The sequence below is a fragment of the Schistocerca piceifrons genome, chromosome 9 (genome assembly GCF_021461385.2).
Source record: "Schistocerca piceifrons isolate TAMUIC-IGC-003096 chromosome 9, iqSchPice1.1, whole genome shotgun sequence".
Taxonomy (NCBI): domain Eukaryota; kingdom Metazoa; phylum Arthropoda; class Insecta; order Orthoptera; family Acrididae; genus Schistocerca; species Schistocerca piceifrons.
The window spans coordinates 67,889,957-67,910,089 of record NC_060146.1 but is presented as its reverse complement, the minus strand read 5'-3'; positions in this window follow the sequence as shown (position 1 = coordinate 67,910,089).

The following is a 20,133-nucleotide window of genomic DNA, read 5'->3' as shown; positions in this document are numbered from 1 at the left end:
GCCTTACCATTTGGCTACCCATACTCTACTGCCGGCCAGACCCAAACTTCCATATGTCGCCAACAACACTGTTTTGTAAGTCGGAATAACGCAGGCACTGCAGTATCGTACACTACTGGTCATTAAAATTGCTACACCACGACGATGACGTGCTACAGACGCGAAATTTAACCGACAGCAAGAACGTGCTGTCATATACAAATGATTAGCTTTTCAGAGATTTACACAGGGTTGGCGCCGGTGGCGACACCTACAACGCGCTGACATGAGGAAAGTTTCCAACCTACTTCTCATACACAACCAGCAGTTGACCGGCGTTGCCTGGTGAAACGTTGTTGTGATGCCTCGTGTGAGGAGAAGAAATGCGTACCATCACGTTTCCGACTTTGATAAAGGTCGGATTGTAGCCTATCGCGATTGCGGTTTATCGTATCGCGGCATTGCTGCTCGCGTTGGTCGAGATCCAATGACTGTTGGCAGAATATGGAATCGGTGGGTTCAGGAGAGTAATACGGAACGCCGTGCTGGATCCCAACGGCCTCGTATCACTAGCAGTCGAGATGACAGGCATCTTATCCACATGCCTGTAACGGATCGTGCAGCCACGCCTCGATCCCTGAATCAACAGATGGGGACATTTGCAAGACTACAACCATCTGCACGACGACGTTTGCAGCAGCATGGACTATCAGCTCGGAGACCATGGCTGCGGCTACCCTTGACGCTGCATCGCAGACAGGAGCGCCTGCGATGGTATACTCGACGACGAACCTGGGTGCACGAATGGCAAAACGTCATTTTTTTTTCGGATGAATCCAGGTTCTGTTTACAGCATCATGGTGGTCGCATCCGTGTTTGGCGACATCGCAGTGAACGCACATTGGAAGCGAGTATTCGTCATCGCGATACTGGCGTACCACACGGAATGATGGTATGGGGTGCCATTGGTTACACGTCTCGGTCACCTCTTGTTCGCATTGCCCGCACTTTGGATAGTGGACGTTACATTTCAGATGTGTTACGACCCGTGGCTCTACCCTTCATTCGATCCCTGCGAAGCCCTACATTTCAGCGGGATAATGCACGACCGCATGTTGCAGGTCCTGTACGGGTCTTTCTGGATACAGAAAATGTTCGACTGCTGCCCTGGCCAGCACATTGTCCAGATCTCTCACCAATTGAAAACGTCTGGTCAATGGTGGCCGAGCAACTAGCTCGTCACAATACGCCAGTCAGTACTCTTGATGAACTATGGTATCGTGTTGAAGTTGCAGGGGCAGCTGTACCTGTACACGCCATCCAAGCTTGGTTTGACTCAATGCCCAGGCGTATCAAGGCCATTATTACGGCCAGAGGTGGTTGTTCTGGGTACTGATTTCTCAGGATCTATGCACCACAACTGCGTGAAAATGTAACCACATGTCAATTCTAGTATAATATATTTGTCCAATGAATACCCGGTTATCATCTGCATTTCTTCTTGGTGTAGCAATTTTAATGGCCAGTAGTGTATTTATCCGCCGACATCGGCAAGCGACTTTCAAGGAAATTGTCTCGCCTGTACAGGAGTATACGAGTACATAATGGACGTACGAGTACAAGTTGTAGCGAGTTGGCTGACGACGTGTGAAAGTTTGGGTCCGACCTTGAGACGTTTTCGGGAGGCCAAACTGTAAGGCGAGAGCTCGCGATAAACGGGAATCTGAGTTCGAGGCCTGGTCTGGCACAGATTTTCATTGTCGTCATTCTAATATTCAGCCGAAGACGGCTCATATTCGCTGCTGCGAATACATTTCGTGTATTGCACAGGATAGATTAGCGTGGCGAGCTGCGTCAAAACTGCCTTTGGAGTGAAGACCTCGATGACAGTGAAAACAACAACAACAACCACAGTATTTGTAGCTACAAATTCTATTGCGTAAGTGTCTCGAAGTCCCATTCATCTTGGTGACACATTGGTTTCTTTGCAGGTTTAAGCAGCTTTCACTGGTGCAAGATAGAAGAAATTTATCGTATCAACGTATGTATGTTGTTTTCTCCGTGCGATGGAAATGGAGCGACGATTAATGGCAGGGAGATCTGAGAGCCTTTGCAGCACTTTGAGAACAATGTGTCCTCTGATAAGATCTATAATTTAATTCGCCGATAGGCGCTATGGAGAGTTTGTTTCTGGCAGAGCGTTATTACTGATAACGGCTCTGTCGAGATATCATAAAACGTCGCAGTCGTCCCCTATCTTAATCTAAGATACATGTAAGATAGCTGGAAAGCCTTGTCACTTTTAAGTCACGACGTTGTGCAATATGTACGGATTACTTTGTCTTATTTCTCCGCTGGTGCGAGGAAAAAAACAGGACAGTGATAACATCATTTCTCCAGATAAGGGCATGCACTCTCGACTGCAGACTCTCCCGTATCTCGCTCTGCCTGCTGCCTGGGTTTTGCATTTTGTAGAAAGCTTGCCATAACCTGAAAAAAGAAACCACAAGGAGTGTCGTACTGCACAATCACACATCTTCATCCGTACTTCGCAAACCATCGTATGGTACGTATGCTACGTGATCAAAAGTATCCGGACACCTGGCTGAAAATTACTTACAAGTTCGTGGCGCCCTCAGTCGGTAACGCTGGAATTCAGTATGGTGTCGGCCCACCCTTAGCCTTGATGACAGCTTCCATTCCCCCCAGCATACGTTCAATCACGTGCTGGAAGGTTTCTTGGGGAATGGCAGCCCATTCTTCACGGAGTGCTTCACTGAGCTGAGGAATCGATGTCGGTCGGTGATACCTGGCACCAATTCGGCGTTCCAAAACATCCCAAAGGTGTTCTTTTGCATTCAGGTCAGGGCTGTGTGCAGGTCAGTCCATTACAAGGATGGTATTGCCGTGCAACCACTCCGCCACAGGCCGTGCATTATGAACAGGTGCTTGATCGTGTTGAGAGATGCAATCAACATCCCCGAATTGCTCTTCAATAGTGGGAAGCAAGAAGGTGCTCAAAACATCAATATAGGCCTGCGCTGTGATAATGCCACGCAAAACAACAAGTGGAGCAATCCTCTTCCTTGAAAAACACGACCACACTCTAACACCACCGCCTCCGAATTTTACTGTTGGTACTACACACGCCGGCAGATGTTCACCGGGCCATCGGATCGGCACATTGTGTACCGTGAGTCATCATTCCACACAACGTTTTTACACTGTTCAGTCACCCAATGTTACTAAGCGAGGCGTCGTTTGGCATTTGCCAGCGTGATGTGTGGCTTATGAGCAGCTGCTCGACCATGAAATCAAAGTTTTCTCACCTCCCGCCCAACTGTCATAGTACTTGCAGTGGGTCCTGATACAGTTTGTAATTCCTGTATGATGTTCTGGATAGATGTCTGCCTACCACACATTATGACTCTCTTCAACTGTCGGCGGTCTCTTTCAGTCTACAGACGAGGTCGGCCTGTCCCTTTTTGTGCTGTACATGTCGCTTCACGTTTCCACTTCACTTTCACAACGACGTTGTGTGGAGTGATGACTCACGGTCGTAGGGATGTTTAGGAGTGTGGAAATCTCGCGTACAGACGTATGACAAAAGTGACACCCAACCACCTGACCACGTTCGAAGTCCGTGAGTTCTGCGGAGCGCCCCATTCTATTCTCTCACGACGTCTAATGACTACTGAGGTCGCTGATATGGAGTACCTGGCAGTACGTGGCAGCACAATGTAAGTAATATGAAAAACGTGTGATTTCGGGAGTGTCTGGACACTTTTGATCACATAGTGAAGGGTCTCTGTTGGATTCCTTTCATGTTAATTTCTTAAATCTGTTGTCATTTACGGCATACATTCTACTTCTAAATTTACTGTGGTGTTTCTGACTCTTTCTGGGAGGAGACTGAGCAGTGGAACGTGTTACTTTCACACATAATCAAGATCGATCTGTCGCCGGCCGCAGTGGCCAAGCGGTTCTAGGCGCTTCAGTCTGGAACCGCGCGACACCTATGGTCACAGGTTCGAATCCTGCCTCTGGCATGGATGTGTGTGATGTCCTTTGGTTAGTTAGGTTTAAGTAGTTCTCAGTTCTAGGGGACTGATGACCTCAGATGTTAAGTCCCATAGTGCTCAGAGCCATTTGAACCATTTTTGAACGATCTGTCACACTACTACACTTGAAAACACAGTTTATATGTAATTCATGTCATACAGTCTCATACGGAATCTACATCCGCTTTGTTTTATATACTGTATATAACAAGATACTGTCATCCCCCTTCCCTTCTGTGTGAAAGAATGAATGAGCAAATGTATTTCTAATTGCATGCTTGATGGTAGCAGACAAGCCTGTCTGCTAGAGAACAGTAGGACCAACGTCGGAACAGGTAGCTACGCTTTCTAAAAGCAAAGAGGTTTCTATTCTTAGTATGGTCCTGTCCGTCCTTTGTCATGTCGATATAGGAAGCTGCCTTCCCTTTGTATCTGTGAGGCACCCTCGGTAGGGACCCACGCCAGTCTGTCCGTGGCGAGCGTCTGAAGTGGTAAGATCTCCAGCTAGGCGCGTCTCTGCTAAGTCCGTAGGACAATGTATTTCTCAATTTCAGCCTAACTGAAAACTAATCACCTTTATTTAAGGTTTATATCTAAAATATCTTATGTTATCTTAAATTGCAACGCAGTGTAATTCGAGTGTGAAGTTCAGAATATCTTCCAGTAGTTGCTTTGTCACTATTTTGTGCGTAAAGTGGAGCCACATGTTGATGATCCGTAACTCTAAGATCATCAATCTTAAATGCAAATGTGCGTGAGATTATAACGTCTCGACAATATTTTTCAACATAGCAACTTTTCTTTATGTTCAACCAACATGGGGTGTACTTTGTGAGACCAGCACCACGTGCTTATATAATTGTTTGACCCATCAGGTTAATAGTCAGACGATAGTAACCAGTTCGAGATTTTTCTTTTGTAAATTGCGTTTCGATGTTATTTATTTTAATTATCAAAATTATTGTGGAGTTACACTCTTTGTGTAAACCAAGTTGACCACGTGAAGCATGTAGTGTAATCATCAAAGCAGTCCTCAGCTGTTCTTTTCGGGAAGATTTCACAGAGTTAGTATGAATTTAGTATACCAGTGTGTGGTAATTTCATGACGGACAGGATTGCGCTACGAACGTAACTTCTTTGGCTGAAAATGGAATCGGTTGGTTGTGGTTAACTTCCTCTTGCACATGTTTCAACATTCTTCGTGTGTTATTTTATGAATGCAGTGTTGTATGCAGTCTCCCAATCTTGGCTCCATATTTGATGTGTTCCATAAGATTGCAATCTCACGTATTCACAATCCTAAATAAGGGACCAGTTTAGTTATGACTCAAGTTTAATATGCTGAAATTTTAACGGTACAATGATCAATGTTAAAATAAATGTCTAAGTATAAACTGATTTATTTCTTTTTATTTAAATTCTATTTTGATATATATATCACCAGTTGTCGTAAGATGACTATTACAATATTATAATTAATGCTGGTCTGGTTGGCAGTTTGGTAAGCTAGACTGGATACCTGGTGAAACAATTGCTCAGTAATGCAAGGATAACTTCCCCAGATAGCTCACAGCTTTTAACCCGCTTTTATTATCTTGAATATCAGCACTGCTTTCAGAACAACTTAATGCATCAACTTTACATATGGCGATCCTGCCAGTATGACAGTATCTTATCATATACAGTATGTAAAAGAAAGCGGATGTAGGTTCTGTATGAGACTGTGTGACATGAATTACATATAAACTGTGTTTTAAAGTGTAGTAGTGTGACAGATCGTTCTTGATTATGTGTAAAAGTAACACGTTCCACTGCTCAGTCTCCTCCCAGATACCGCGGTAAATTTAGAAGTGGAACGTATGCCGTAAATGACAACAGTTTTAAAAAATTAACATGAAAGGAATCCAACAGAGACCTTTCAATAGTGTATCTCGGATTGCCGCGTTTCTGATCCATTCGCGCGTGGTACGAGGGATACGTTCGAACACGGAAGGACGTTACTAGGCATGGGCGCACTGGAAGCTGACTGATACTATGAGGGGCGCTCGATAAGTAATGAAAACTTTTTTTTTCTCGGCGAGTTTCGGATGAAAAATGCTGAATTTGTTGTGAGACATGGAGTAATATTCTCGCTACAGCCCCTATCGTTTCATGAATTCTGAGAGGCGCTATATGTAACGTTCAAAATATCGTCTCTAACGAAGTGCCTTCCAAGCAGTGAGTTGTAATACCTGAGCATCATAGTTATTCATAGGCTTTGGAGAATGGCTGCGAAGACCTGGCAGTGAACAAAAGCGCGGTGAGTCGTTGGGCGAGGCGTCTGTCACCATCGCCACGGTCTACAGCTACATCTACATCCATACTCCGCAAGCCACCTGACGGTGTGTGGCGGAGGGTACCTTGAGTACCTCTATCGGTTCTCCCTTCTATTCCAGTCTCGTATTGTTCGTGGAAAGAAGGATTGTCGGTATACCTCTGTGTGGGCTGTAATCTCTTTGATTTTATCCTCATGGTCTCTTAGCGAGATATACATAGGAGGGAGCAATATACTGCTTGACTCCTCGGTGAGGGTATGTTCTCGAAACTTCAACAAAAGCCCGTACCGAGCTACTGAGCGTCTCTCCTGCAGAGTCTTCCATTGGAGTTTATCTATCATCTCCGTAACGCTTTCGCGATTACTAAATGATCCCGTAAGGAGGCGCGCTGCTCTCTGTTGGATCTCCTGTATCTCTTCTATCAGCCCTATTTGGTACGGATCCTACACTGCTGAGCAGTATTCAAGCAGTGGGTGAACAAGCGTACTGTAACCTACTTGCTTTGTTTTCCGATTGTATTTCCTTAGAATTCTTCCAATGAATCTCAGTCTGGCATCTGCTTTACCGACGATCAATTTTATATGATCATTCCATTTTAAATCACTCCTAATGCGTACTCCCAGACAATTTATGGAATTAACTGCTTCCAGTTGCTGACCTGCTATATTGTAGCTAAATGATATGGGATCTTTCTTTCTATGTATTCGCAGCACGTTACACTTGTCTACATTGAGATTCAATTGCCATTCCCTGCACCATGCGTCAATTCGCTGCAGATCCTCCTGCATTTCAGTACAATTTTACATTGTTACAACCTCTCGATATACCACAGAATCATTCGCAAAAAGCCTCAGTGAACTTCCGATGTCATCCACAAGGTCATTTATGTTTATTGTGAATAGCAATGGTCCTACGACACTCCCCTGCGGCACACCTGAAATCATTCTTACTTACTCTCCATTGAGAATGACATGCTGCGTTCTGTTATCTAGGAACTCTTCAATCCAATCACACAATTGGTCTGATAGTCCATATGCTCTTACTTTGTTCATCAAACGACTGTGGGGAACTGTATCGAAAGCCTTGCGGATGACAACAAACACGGCATCTACCTGGGAACCCGTGTCTATGGCCCTCTGAGTCTCGTGGACGAATAGCGCGAGCTGCGTTTCACACGATCGTCTTTCTCAAAACCCATGCTGATTCCTACAGAGTAGGTTTCTAGTCTCCAGAAAAGTCATTATACTCAAATGTAATGCGTGTTCCAAAATTCTACAACTGGTCGACGTTAGAGATGTAGGTCTATAGTTCTGCACATCTGTTCGACGTCGCCACAGGGTCGCGAAAACCTCTCCGGCCAGTCACACACACACAGCTTCGACCTCTGCAATGTTGGAACGACCGGACACTCTCATTCGAGGTGAGAGACGGATCGCAATCAAAGAACTCGCTGCTCAAACGGTCGTCTCTGTTGGTAGTGTCGACACACATGTCCACCATTTGGGGAACTCAGAGTGTGTGACCACTTGGTTCCTCACTGCCATAAAGAGTATAGCATTGGAGGATCATCTGTGCGAAATTTCTTGCGCGTTAGGAGGCTAATTGTGACAAGTTTTTGTGGAATATCGTCACAGGCGATGAATAATGGGTTCATTACTTCGAACTATAAACATAGCGGCAATTCATGCAATGGCACCACACCGTCTCTCCTCCGAGGAAACAGTTCAAACCTGCAACCTTCAGCCAGTAAAGTCGTGGTGACGGTCTTCTGTGTCTCTGAAGGATTATTCTGATGTCCTCCCTAATGGTGCAATGATCAACAGTAGGGTTTTGGAGCATATGCTGTATTCAAACATTATGAATCTCCTCGAAGGGAACGATCTATTAAGACGTAATCAGCATGGTTTCAGAACACATCGTACTTGTGCAACGCAGCTAGCTCTTTATTCGCACGAATTAATGGCCGCTATCGACATGGGATTCCGTATTTCTAGATTTCCGGAAAGCTTTTGACACCGTTCCTCACAAGCGACTTCTAATCAAGCTGCGGGCCTGTGGGGTATCGTCTCAGTTGTGCGACTGGATTCGTGATTTCCTGTCAGGAAGGTCGCAGTTCGTAGTAATAGACGGCAAATCATCGAGTAAAACTGAAGTGATATCAGGTGTTCCCCAGGGAAGCGTCCTGGGACCTCTGCTGTTCCTGATCTATATAAATGACTTCGGTCACAATCTGAGCAGTTATCTTAGGTTGTTCGCAGATGATGCTGTAATTTACTGTCTAGTAAGGTCATCCGAAGACCAGTATCAGTTGCAGAGCGATTTAGAAAAGATTGCTGTATGGTGTGGCGGGTGGCAGTTGACGCTAAATAACGAAAAGTGTGAGGTGATCCACATGAGTTCCAAAAGAAATCCGTTGGAATTCGATTACTCGATAAATAGTACAATTCTCAAGGCTGTCAATTCAACTAAGTACCTGGGTGTTAAAATTACGAACAACTTCAGTTGGAAAGACCACATAGATAAAATTGTGGGGAAGGAAAGCCAAAGGTTGCGTTTCATTGGCAGGACACTTAGAAGATGCAACAAGTCCACTAAAGAGACAGCTTAACTACACTCGTTTGTCCTCTGTTAGAATATTGCTGCGCGGTGTGGGATCCTTACCAGGTGGGATTGACGGAAGACATCGGAAGGGTGCAAAAAAGGGCAGCTCGTTTTGTATTATCACGTAATAGGGGAGAGAGTGTGGCAGATATGATACGCGAGTTGGGATGGAAGTAAAGACGTTTTTCGTCGCGGCGAGATCTATTTACGAAATTTCAGTCACCAACTTTCTCCTCCGAATGCGAAAATATTTTGTTGAGCCCACCCTACATAGGTAGGAATGATCGTCAAAATAAAGTAAGAGAAATCAGAGCTCGAACAGAAAGGTTTAGGTGTTCGTTTTTCCCGCGCGCTGTTCGGGAGTGGAATGGTAGAGAGATAGAATGATTGTGGTTCGATGAACCCTCTGCCAAGCACTTAAATGTGAATTGCAGAGTAATCATGTAGATGTTGATGTAGATGTACGTTTGTTGTGGTACCCTCAGAAAATTGAAGTCACGGCTTCAGCGTGTTGGTCGCCACAAAAATGAAAACGAAATTCTGCTTCTCCGAGAGAACGCAACAGCTAACACACGTCTGCGGATCCGAAAAGAGCTCACAAGACTTCATTGGACTCCTTGCGGCAGTACATTCTCACGACCGCCGCTGCCAGCAATAACATACAGTGGCTACACTCATGCCAAGCCTTTCTGCAGTATCGCACAAGGACCATCCAGCTTGTCGTAGCCCTTTTACACCACCTTGTTCAAATTCAGTCAGGTGTTAATAATGGTGTCTTTATCGCCTTAAAGGTATTCTTGGCTAACATCAATTCACCTATTCCAGTCTCAAAAGTAACTAACGATCATTACAGCGTGTATTTAAAGCAAACCTCACGTGCATCCTCATAGTTGTTCTGCTAGCCCCACTCTTACGCGACTGGCGCCAATCTGAACATACATCATGTTTCAGATGTAGAAATACGCCTACCGACTTTCGTTTATGTCGCATAACTCCTTCTTGGTGTTGCAATTTTTTTCCGTCAGTGTCATTTTGTAGGTGCATTTAGCGCTGCATATGTGGATACTATTTACGAAATCTACCGTGAATAAAGTTAGTACCACACAGGTAATAAATTGAAACATGCATACGGCATTTCACATATCTAATTTTTTATGGCGTGATACCACCTGAACTACGATAGATAGATGGTTCTTACTCCGACAGCGTTTGTTGCCTGGCAGTAAGGGATATACGTACCATGTTTGGTTGAAATCGGTCCAGTGGTTAGGAGGAGATGTGTAGCACTATCTCTCTCTCTCTCTCTCTCTCTCTCTCTCTCTCTCTCAAACACACACACACACACACACACACACACACACACACACACACACACACACACATACACATACACACATATTTTTTTACAATATATATGGATATGTCTCACTTGTATTTATTTATTTTGTATGTGACTGAAGTGTATTTGTATCCGGTATCCAATATCTCAGTTACTCTTTCTTAAAGATAGACGCTATCTGTCAGATAATATCAGAGACACGTTAGTTCAGCGTAGAAACAGACTGCCCAAGGTTTGAATTAAATGGTCAAATGTGTGGCGCTTTAGTCTCAACAGTTTATGACATGTTTTGCTGAACGTTTTGCTACAGAATCCTTGTATGTTACGTGCAAGAGAGCACTTTCAAATTTTACAAGCTAACTGACAAGGTGGACGAAGCTATCAGCTGCGTATTTGCTTATAGGACAGTATTTAAATCATTATAGGATACATAGCCGAATGACAGCCCCTGCAACTTTTTCATAAAGATTGTTCAACCAACAGCATTAGTAAATCGGAATCAAAGTAAAAAAGAAAAAAATTCGTTTTGTAAAACAAATCTGCCTTTTCTTACTGCAATATATTTTGTTCGTTCCAGGCGCTTTTCTCCTTTTACTTTCAGACACTGGAATCTAGAATCATACAGTTTTGTTTTGATGTATGATATTTGTATTTATAAAAGAATTCACGTCTTTTTTTTTTTTACTTACATAAGCGATTACTTACAGTTATTCGAGTTTTTTGCTGGTATCTGCTTTTCCTCTCATGTGGTCACATGCTCGCTGTTATACTATAACTGCAGGGAAATCCTGTTTCGAGTCCTGGTTCGGTACCAACTTTCAATGTCGTCATTCCATTATACAATTCACAACTGTAAATACATTTCACGTATTTCAAGACGGCTGTAGTCGCCACAGTGCCAGTTGCTTAAGACATGCATGCATGTCCAAAGAAACATTCGTCGTTCTTCTTCGCTACACCTTTACTGCAACATCACTTCCGTTAGTAACTTACATGATCGAGAGTTATAGATGTCTTAATTGCATATCTCCTCTTTATTATTGCGTTTGAACGTCGTACTTTATGCACATTTTTTGCAATAAATCCTATCGTCGCAATAACCTTTCTCACTTCAATAGATGGTATACTTTGCTCATTTGATAATTTCTTTTCTGAGGTATATTTGACGTCATTTATTATTTTATTGCGAATTTGCCTACTTAGGATTCGCCAGTATGGCCACCTATTATTAATATTTCTTTTGTACAGCCCATTTGCACAGATTACAGTAGTATGATCAGGGTCATTAGAGTGCAGAAATTAATCACAGGCAATTCCCACATTACCATACCACCGTGGTATTTCGTATAAACTGCCAACTCTGAACAGGATAGGACTGTGTTTGGTAGATGTTGATGCATAATCAGTAAAGTTAAGTGTGATTTCCAGTATTTCATCTCATGTCAAGGATGTGAACATTTAGATCCATTATAGTCATAGTTTCTGGCACGAATTTACTAACCCATGCATTCACGTTTCAGTCCCTTGTTTTATTTTACGTATGTTTAGTGATTTCTGCACCATGTATTGTTATGTTTTTCAGCATAAATATTGTTCGCCACGGCAGATAAGTGGACAGGCCGCCAGCTTGTTATGCCGAAGGGCCCGGGTTCGATTACCGGCTGGTTTGGGGAGTTTCACCGCTCAGGGATTGGTTGCCGAAGTGGTGTCACCTCAGAAGACTTGCAGCAGGCGATCAGGTTTATTTGCCGAGAGACCCTCGCCACACGACATTTCATTTCATTTTCATCATAAATATAAGACCCGCGCTCCAGGAGAATCGCCCAGCCACGTAGTGTCCTGCTGTTAAAGTACTACTTCCTGGCAGATTAAAACTGTGTGCCAGACCGAGACTCGAACTCGAGACCTTTGCCTTTCGAGGGCAAGTGCTCTAGTAACTGAGCTACCCAAGCACGACTCACGCCCCGTCCTCACAGCTTTACTTCTGCCAGAACCTCGTCTCCTACTTTCCAAACTTAGGAGTGCTAGTTCTGCAAGGTTCGCAGGAGAGCTTCTGTTAAGTTTGGAAGGTAGGAGACGAGGTACTGGCAGAAGTAAAGCTGTGAGGACGGGGCGTGAGTCGTGCTTGGGTAGCTCAGATGGTTACAGTCTGCGTTCGGCAGGGCAGCAGTGCGCACCGCGCTCGGCCGTCCACGCCGCTGCGCGCGCGGAGTGTTTTGTTTACTTCCTCGTCACAGCGCTTCTCAGTCGAACAAGCTGTAATGGCCAACTCTTACAGGAAGAACACTCTTAAGTTCACCTTCTCGAACGAATATCACGACCCAAAGCACTGGCCGTCGAACGCTTCCTACGCGAAGACGTGAAGATCCCCCGTGACGAACTCATCGGCATACACCTATCGATCATTACCAGCGTCGTTTATGTTAAGATGACTTCCGACGCTGCCTGCAATGAGATTATTCAAAGGACACGACATGGACTACAATTTCGGCACTCCGACGGAAACGTCAGGCCTGTGGATGTCGACCATGCAGGACTTGCCCTTCGGACGATCCGTGTATTCGAACTGCCTTTCGAGGTGAATGAAGATGAAGTCACTGCGGCACTAAGCCCGTTCGCAAAAGTCCAGAGCCACGTAGCCGAGACATGGGCGCAGTTTACGACGTATCCGGTGCTTAATGGTGTGAGGCAAGTCCGATTCGATCTCAAACGGCACGTTCCATCGTACATTTCTATCGGCGGCTGCCGTGCGGTGGTCATTTACGACGGACAACCTCGAACATGTTCCGGTTGTGGCCAAGAAGGCCACGTCCGTAATGAATGCCTGCAACGCCGCATCACACAACTAAGGCCCGACGATACGAACACCGACACAACCACGACCACCCTTCCGGTCACCTATGCGGCGACACTGCACGTCCAGCCCTCACAAGGCGCCGTTCACGAGCGTCTCTCTGGTCCGATACACCCGGAGGCGTCCCAGCACCTTGACACCGGCGATGCCGCCCGTGAACATGTCCAACAGCCGGACACACCCACGCCAGAAGATCACAAGGATACCAATGAGAGTGTTCTGGAAAATGAAGACCGCATCATAGCACCCGCGGCTTTTGTACCGGAACGACGTGAATCTCTTCCTTCCTCAGACAACGAAACTCATTGCCGACAGCAGAAGTCGCCCAAACGACGAAAAAAACGCCGCAAGACATCAGACTCGTCTATTGAGCCCCCTCCGCAGGACGAAGAGATGCCACATCACTCCGACGGAGAACACGATAACACTTTCTCCTCTGCCACGGTGACGCGTCATCCACAAGACGGTGAACCGTCCGACAGAGATCGTGCGCAAGCCCCGCGCCCAGAAGCCATGGAACATAGCACGCCTGTTGTCACCGACGCAATTGAGCCCACTCGGCCAGCGCTGCCACCTCTCGCCGATGTCAAACCTGTCGGACACCTTTCATGGGCGCATGACACGGATTTCCCACCTCCATCTGATGCGGATATGAGATCTGTTCCTCCGTTAGACCAACACTAAAATGGGGGAAGTTTCTACGGCGAATCCTGCGACTTCTATGGACTTCCAGCATCCACCACAACAAACTTCACCAGCTACGAACCTATCGGCAGCACGGATCTCCCATCAGGCGTACCGAATAGCTACTATCAATACTAATAATATCGGCTCCCACGCTAAACTTCAACTGCTCCGTGACACGCTAAGAGCAGCGGACATCGACATCGCCCTGTTACAAGAACTGGGGACAGCGACTTGGACTGGGTGTTATGGACATGAGACGTACGCCGCCCCTGCAGCTATGGAACACACAGGCGCAGCCATCCTCCTCCGAGAAGGAATTGCAGTTTCCGGTGTCGCATACCTCCCAACAGCGCGAGGGGTGACCATAACAGTTGAAGGACTCAAAATCATAAATCTCTACGCCCCATCGGGCACTGATAAACGGACGGATCGCTCCCAGTTCTACGCAGAAGATATCACGCCTTTATTCCTCGGTCGATACGATCATCTCATCGTAGGTGGACATTTCAACTGTGTTCTCGAGCGCACAGACCAATACCCCCATGTCACCACATGTCCCGAACTTCGCTTCCTAGTCCGCCGCCTTCGTCTCCTCGACACTTGGCGAGTGCTACACGGCGACCGCCCGGGGTATACACACATCACGAGCCACTCCGCCAGCCGACTTGATAGAATATACATCTCTAACGCTCTAAAATCAGTTCTCCTCGACGCGGAACGTTGGCCGTCTGCCTTTTCGGATCATGACATGTATATCTGTACCATGAACCTACGTCGACAATCTGTATGGCGCAGTGCAGGACCTTGGAAACTCAATGTCGCGCTACTGCGGGACCCTGAATGTCGACAACAGGTCACCGACACGTGGCACACCTGTATTCATCGCATTATGCGTTACGAGACCACACTGCAGTGGTGGTTGCTGTGCGCCAAACCGGCCATCCGACGCACATTGACACACCATGGCAGAGCCAAAGCCAGGTGGAATCACCATACAACTGATTTCTACTATAGCGCTCTACGTGAACTCATGGATCATCCTCCATCCCCAGATCGCCTCAAAGAAGCTCAACGCATCAAGGCAAAGATTTTATCCTTGACCAGATGCTGTCTAGAGGGAGCCATTGTACGATCCCGCAGCCAAGGCAGGATTAATGGTGAAGAACCTTCTATGCATCATATTGTTCAAAATGTTCATCGACGCCGACAGGCTTTAATGACAACTTTAGACTTACCTGATGGACGACGGCTGACTTCGCAAGCTACCATTACGGATGCATTCACAACGGACTATAGACTTTGTTTACCTCTCGAATTTTACAGAACCTTCCAAGATTTGATGATGCCACGATGGAGGGACATGTACTGGGAACTTTTGTCCGGCGCGGCGAACCCGCCACCAATGTTCGTGGAAGGCTTACTTGTACCAGTCCCGAAACCCGCAGGAGGAACACGACTGGACAGTAATCGGCCGATCACGTTACTCATTTCGGACTTCAAGATTTTCACACGTCTTCTAGCAGTGCGACTCAAACGTGTCTTACGGGACATTGTTTCCCACGAACAAACATCCTTAGGCGGCGATCGTAATATACAGACAGCCCTCAGTGAATATCGAGATGTGATCGCTGTGGCAACACACTCGCGACTGCCGGGCGCTTTAATCTCCATCGACTTCAAACAAGCGTTTGACCGCGTCAATCATGCATTCCTCAACGCAGTGATGGACCGAATGGCAATTCCCCCGACGTTCACGCAAGTGATTATGCGGCTCCTTCGTGGAGCAACGTCCAGACTTCTCGTCAACGGCAGACTTACAGAACCTATACGGACTGATCGCTCAGTACGGCAGGGTTGCCCTTTGTCGACGGTGCTTTATGCCATTGCGATGGAACCACTCATTTGCGGATTACGGCGACGTTTGACAGGTATTCCACTCCGGGATCATATGTTCCACTGCCGAGCTTACGCGGACGACTTGGCCCTCGTCGTAAGTTCAGCGGCTGACGTACAAGCTGCGAGGCAGTGGATTACCCGTTACAGTGCAGGGGCAGGGAGCGCTATGAACGTGGCAAAATCATGCGCCATGAAGATCGGCCGCGGCCTTCCCGCAGACAGCGTAGTTCCATTTCAACTGGTGGACACCATTCGTTGTCTCGGATTGGTGTACACGCGAGACATTCGCCGCACCTCGGCGATCAATTTTCGGGCGCTGCTGCAACGCATCCGGGCCAACATACAAAATCACATACTACGCCCGCTGAATATGTGCCAGAGAGTCACCTTCGTCAATACCCATCCGGCAGCTCGGATACCCCATATAGCGCAGATTCTGCCCATCACTGCGACAATGGCGGCCAGGTTACAGGCGGCATTCGGCTATTTCATTTCTTCTGGACACATCTTCAAAGTCCAGTATGAAGCTCTCACCTTACCGAAGCGGGATGGTGGCCTCGATCTGGTTAATGTGAGAGCCAGGACAACGGCACTTTACACCAATACTATGCTCCGGTTATGGAAAAGCCAAAATGCTAGCTTTACTGGAATGTTGACCACCGAGCTCGCACCTGTTTCGAGACGCCCACCGACGTCTTTGGCACACATCCCACCTCCGATGTCACATATCGGCCGTTTCTTTTTGGAGTACAGCTACATATGCACCGAGCTCCCCAGGACCAGGAAGACGACCACCCGCGACATCTACCGCCTTCTCCGAAAGTCTCCACCCCGCAACCCCGTCGAAACACGTCACCCCCAGGTTTCATGGCCTACAGTTTGGAAAACGATCCACCAACCATATCACACCACTGACACCACCTCTATGTGGTACCTTCTCGTCAACGGCAAGTATACTACAAGACAGAAACTGCATCGGATCGCACTGGTGGACTCACCCCTGTGCCTCAAGTGCAATGTCGGAGATACAGATTTAATCGTTTTGAGTGTGGGCCGGCAGCAGCTGTCTGGACCCTCGTACAGAAGATTGTGGCTTTCTACCTCCGAGTACCACCACATCACGTTTCTCCCACCATGATGATATATCCCGACACGACCTACTTTTCATCGGCTAAGTGACACGTCATCACATGGATCAGTGGCATGGCTGTCAACTACCTCTTCCGGGACGACATCGTCGATCCGGCGGACTTTTGGACACGCCTCCAAGTACATCACCACACCCTTCGCCGGCATCGACACTATCGGGCCACTTTCGCGAACTATTTACAGAGCATTTTCACCAACCCGCCTCAAAGCTGGAATCTCAACGAACCGTGCCAGCCAAGACTGGACTATCCCACGTTCCCCTTCAATGGTCAATGATAGAATGCATTTTGTTCTGCTGGCGCGCCGAAGTGGAGCATGGCGCGGAAAGTATTCCTATTATATTTCACTTCTCTTTTCTCCTCCTCTTCTAAGTTTTTTTTTCTCCTTACACATGTTTATCCTTTTCACACATAGCTCTCTATCTGCAGCCTATTTGTTTTCTTTCTCTTGTGCACCCAAAAAAAAAAAAAAAAAAAATGCTGCTCATGGTGAGACTGTATGCTCATTTATGTTAACGAAAAACATACAAATACAAAAGAAGGCCGTTGCGGAAATATAGCTACCTTTTATGTTTTACGTTTTCAAAGGATATTGTGTTATTTTATGAAGCACGTCGTCTTTTATTTTCATATCCAAGAGGTTTTTATTTGTTTTCTTAAAAAAAATTAGTAGAGCACTTATAAAAAAAGGCAAAAAAAAACAATTTGGTAGAGCACTTGCCCGCGAAAGGGAAAGGTAAAAAAAATACAAAAAATAAAAAATAAAAAAAAGTTGGTAGAGCACTAGCCCGCGAAAGGCAAAGGTCCCGAGTTCGAGTATCGGTCCGGCACACAGTTTTAGTCTGCCAGGAAGTTTCATATCAGCGCACACTCCGCTGCAGAGTCAAACTTTCATTCTACTACGATACAATTTCCAATGCAAGGATTTGTTCAACTTTCAGGCATTATCGCATGATGGACTAGCACACTGGAAATAGATCCCTGTACAGAAGAGAAATTTTTTCGTATCTTTAGGTTTTTGTGAGCCTAACTTCAGAGAACCTCCTTCCTCCTTTTTATTTATTTATTTATTTATTTATTTTTTTTTTTTGAGAAGGTCTTCTATGATTGCAAATCGTTTTTCCTCAGAGTCTGAATTACCCCGTGTTTGTCGCCAGTACAGCTGATATAATTTTTGAGTTATTTTGTTTCCTACGCCAAGAGATTTACTACATGTGCTGAAAATAAGCAACACGATTGGGAATGAGACGGTGACGTAAAGAAGACGTGCCTTGGTCGTCCGTAATTTTCGGCGACAAGCCACTCTATTTTGGGGAGTGATTTTTGCCTGTCTCGTGGAGGGAGCCTGTGCATGCAAAAATGAACACGGGGATAATATGGAGAAATCCTGCGGCATTTAATTGATAGTTGGAATTTCGCAAGGTGTTCCATGCAGAGCATCTCTTGGTGGGTAAGTTTCTGCTGAAAATTTCAAGGGTTTCTTCCGCAGATGGCGAGGTGTGAAGATCTAGAAACAGCGCATGGTGAAGATCTAAATGCTCGCCCAAGAGCGGCAGTCGAGGTGGAGTCCAACGTTCGAATCCGTGCAAGGGTGGCAGACTTGCAGATTTGGAACACCGAGCACGGGATTTCCTCATAATGTGTGTGGAGAGCATCTTTGCAGCTCTACATCTACATCTACGTCTACACGGATACTCTGCAGATCACACTTAAGTGCCTGACAGAGGGTTCATCGAACCACCTTCACAGTGTTGTTGTTGTTGTGGTCTTCAGTCCTGAGACTGGTTTGATGCAGCTCTCCATGCTACTTTATCCTGTGTAAGCTTCTTCATCTCATAGTACCTACTGCAACCTACATCCTTCTGAATCTGCTTAGTGTACTCATCTCTTGGTCTCCCTCTACCCGGGGTGGCCAAGCGGTTAAAGGCGCTACAGTCTGCAACCACGTGACGGCTACGGTCGCAGGTTCGAATTCTGCCTCGGGCATGGATGTGTGTGATGTCCTCAGGTTAGTTAGGTTTAAGTAGTTCTAAGTTCTAGGGGACTGATGACCTTAGAACTTAAGTCCCATAGTGCTCAGAGCCATTTGAACCATTTAAACCATCTCCCTCTACGATTCTTACCCTCCACGCTGCCCTCCAGTACCAAATTGGTGATCCCTTGATGCCTCAGAACATGTCCTACCAACCGATCTCTTCTTCTAGTCAAGTTGTGCCATAAACTCCTCTTCTCCCCAATTCTATTCAATACCTCCTCATTAGCTACGTGATCTACCCATCTAATCTTCAGCATTCTTCTGTAGCACCACATTTCGAAAGCTTCTATTCTCTTCTTGTCTTAACTATTTATCATCCATGTTTCACTTCCATACATGGGTACACTCCATACAAATACTTTCAGAAACTACTTCCTGACACTTAAATCAATACTCGATGTTAACAAATTTCTCTTCTTCAGGAACGCTTTCCTTGCCATTGCCAGTCTACATTTTATGTCCTCTCTACTTCGACCATCATCAGTTATTTTGCTCCCCAAATAGCAAAACTCCTTTACTACTTTAAGTGTCTCATTTCCTAATCTAATTCCCTCAGCATCACCCGACTTAATTCGACTACATTCCATTATCCTTGTTTTGCTTTTGTTGACGTTCGTCTTATACCCTCCTTTCAAGACACTATCAATTCCGTTCAACTACTCTTCCAAGTCCTTCGCTGTCTCTGACAGAATTACAATGTCGTCGGCGAACCTGAAAGTTTTTAGTTCTTCTCCATGGATTTTAATGCCTACTCCGAACTTTTCTTTTGTTTCCTTTACTCCTTGCTCAATATACAGATTGAATAACATCGGGGAGAGGCTACAACACTGTCTCACTCCCTTCCCAACCACTGCCTCCCTTTCGTGCCCCTCGACTCTTGTAACTGCCATCTGGTTTCTGTACAAATTGTAAATAGCCTTTCGCTCCCTGTATTTTACCTCTGCCACCTTCAGAATTTGAATGAGAGTATTCCAGTCAACATTGTCAAAAGCTTTCTCTATGTCTACAAATGCTAGAAACGTAGGTTTGACTTTCCTTAATCTTTCTTCTAAGATAAGTCGTAGGGTCAGTATTGCCTCACGTGTTCCAACATTTGTACGGAATCCAAACTGATCTTCCCCGAGGTCGGCTTCTACTAGTTTCTCCATTCGTCTGTAAAGAATTCGCGTTAGTATTTTGAAGCTGTGACTTATTAAACTGATAATTCGGTAATTTTCA